The sequence below is a fragment of the Mandrillus leucophaeus genome, unplaced genomic scaffold (assembly GCF_000951045.1).
Source record: "Mandrillus leucophaeus isolate KB7577 unplaced genomic scaffold, Mleu.le_1.0 Scaffold538, whole genome shotgun sequence".
Lineage (NCBI taxonomy): Eukaryota > Metazoa > Chordata > Mammalia > Primates > Cercopithecidae > Mandrillus > Mandrillus leucophaeus.
Genome location: NW_012105786.1, coordinates 110,724 through 113,319, shown reverse-complemented (window position 1 = coordinate 113,319; position 2,596 = coordinate 110,724). Strand labels below are relative to the sequence as shown.

At 51.2% G+C, this 2,596-nt stretch overlaps 1 protein-coding gene across 1 annotated transcript in view; it reads right to left on the bottom strand.

Moving 5' to 3' along the window:
• The window catches only part of SOS1 (son of sevenless homolog 1 (Drosophila)), a 158,787-nt gene extending 156,603 nt beyond the window's left edge, over positions 1 to 2,184 (bottom strand). Inside the window, exon 1 of the mRNA XM_011997324.1 lies at positions 2,009 to 2,184. The gene's annotated coding sequence lies outside the window, so the exon portion shown is untranslated. The remainder of the gene's footprint in view (positions 1 to 2,008) is intronic.
• Positions 2,185 to 2,596: the final 412 nt, after the last annotated feature.

Here is a 2,596-nt window from a genome sequence, read left to right as displayed (position 1 = left end):
CAGGCTGGCGAGACCCATCTCTATTGTTTTATTTAAAAAATAAAAATATACATACTTGATTTACATTTGAAAAACTCCCCACTTTCAAAGTGTGTGGAATGATGTTTTGAAATCCATCCATAGGCCGGGTGCGGTGGCTCACGCCTGTAATCCCAGCACTTTGGGAGGCCGAGGCGGGTGGATCACGAGGTCAGGAGATCGAGACCATCCTGACTAACACGGTGAAACCCCGTCTCTACTAAAAATACAAAAAATTGGCCGGGCATGGTGGCAGGCGCCTGTTGTCCTAGCTACTTGGGAGGCTGAGGCAGGAGAATGGTGTGAACCCGGGAGATGGAGCTTGCAGTGAGCAGAGACTGCGCCATTGCACTCCAGCCTGGGCAACAGAGCGAGACTCCGTCTCAAAAAAAACAAAACAAAACAAACAAGAAATCCATCCATAAATCCTCCAGATAAGAAGACATGAAGTCTAGCTCTGTCGCCCAGGCTGGAGTTTAGTGGCACCATCTTAGCTCACTGCAATCTTCCCCTGGCGGGTTCAGGTGATTCTCCTGCCTCAACCTCCTGAGTAGCTGGGATTATAGGTGCCTGCCACCACGCCCAGGTAATTTTTGTATTTTTATTAGAGATGAGGTTTTACTGTGTTGGTCAGGCTGGTTTCAAACTCCTGACCTCATGATCCACCCGCCTCGGTCTCCCAAAGTGCTGTGATTACAAGTGTGAGTCAACGCGCCCGGCCAGCCCTCTTCAAATATTTAAAGGGTTGTGATATGGGGGAAGAGATTGGTTCCAAACGAACCAAGATCAAGTCTGTACCCCAAACTATTGTTTGGCTTCCCATTGCTCTTAGAATATATTTCAAACTTCTTACCGTACCCCACAAAGGCGTGCATCTGGCTCCTGCTCACATTCTCAATGTTTTCTCACCATTCACAACCTTGCCTCACCACACTCCAGTCACAGTAGCCTTCTGTCTATTCCTAGAAAACAACAACCTGCCTAAAGAACATTGTTCTTCTCTCAGCCTAGAACACCTAACTGTTCACTTGGCTGGTTATAAACATCACCACTTCCAAGAGGCCTTCTCCGATCACTCCAAGAAATTCTCACCTGTGTATTTCTACCATATGTTCTTTTTATTTCCTGCTAGCACTAAATCAGATCAGGCCTCTATTTTTGGTTGTTGGTTTCCCTCTTGTCCCCAACAATCTTTTTTTTTTTTTTGAGACGAGTCTCATTTTGTCGCCCAGGCTGGAATGCAGGCGGAATCTTGGCTCACTGCAACCTCCACTTCCCAGGTTCAAGTTATTTTCCTGCCGCAGCCTCCCGAGTAGCTGGGACTGCACGCGCACGCCACCAAGCCCGGCTAATTTTTGTATTTTTAGTAGAGACGGGGTTTCGCTATGTTAGCCAGGCTGGTTCGAACTTCTGACCTCAAACAATCCACCCACCTCCGCCTCCCAAAGTGCTGGGACTACAGGAGTGAGCCACCGCGCCTGGCCGAGATCAACAATCTTTGTGCGCTTCGTTCTTCATCGGTTTCAATCGTATCCCCAGGACCTACAATGCCTCCACACAGTAGGTAGCAATAAATGTTGTCGAAGGAGTGAAATTTGCATGCAGGAAACTTTCAGGACTACCTAATCAACGTTGTTCCCAGGAAACGGGCGATTTTCGAGGTGTGGTAAAAACCATACATTCACTCACTCGGGCTAAGAGGTTGGGCATGTTGACCTCTAAGGTCCCCTTCAACTCTGAATCTCTGATTTGACTGCAGAGAAAAACAAGCCCTAGAAACATAAATTACAGCCTGGGCTGGGCTTGCTTAGCGGCCAGGACAGGTTTTCACTAGCATGGCCGTTTGGGCCGCAAACAGGGCAGGTAACTGGAGAGAAACTGCCGTGAAGAGACTCAGTGCTTCGCAACCGGGAGACCTAGGGGGAGTGCCAGGGTCAGCCCCGCTAAAGTCAAGGAGTACCCCATCACCCCTGTACTGTTTGCCTGTTGCCTTTATCTCTTGGGACAAAACAAAACACCTATGGCCATTCAGCAAGAGAAGACAACCGTGCGGACTCAGAAACGTACAGACGTGTAAGCGCGTGTAGACGTAAAATTGTCCCCCGCACCAGCCCCACAGCTTTTACCACCGACGGCTGCGCCCTGGCGCAGGCGCAAAGGCTTCTTTTTGCTCCCCTCCTCTGCTCTAAAGAGCCTCACGCCACAGCGGACGTGACGCACGGAGGCGCGTCCAGGCAGAGTAGCCGAAGCCCGAGAGGGGCGCGTCCAGGCTGGCTAACCGAGTTCCGAGCGCGGCGCATCGGGGTTGGGCGGCGAGGACGGGGGCGGGGTGGGCTTTCGGCCCTTCAGTGTGCCCCCTGCAGGTGGAAGTGCAGCACTCCGCGCCTTTGCCTGCCCCGCTGGCCAGGACGTGGTCACCTGATTCTTTGCCTTGCTGCAGCCACAGTGATCCTGCTGACGCGAACTTCGGACCCAGCTACTTACTTTTCTGCTCAAGAACTCACACTGGCATCCCAGGATAAAGTCCAAAGTCCTTAACCTGGTATTCATGGCCTTGCACAATCGGGCCGTTACTTAT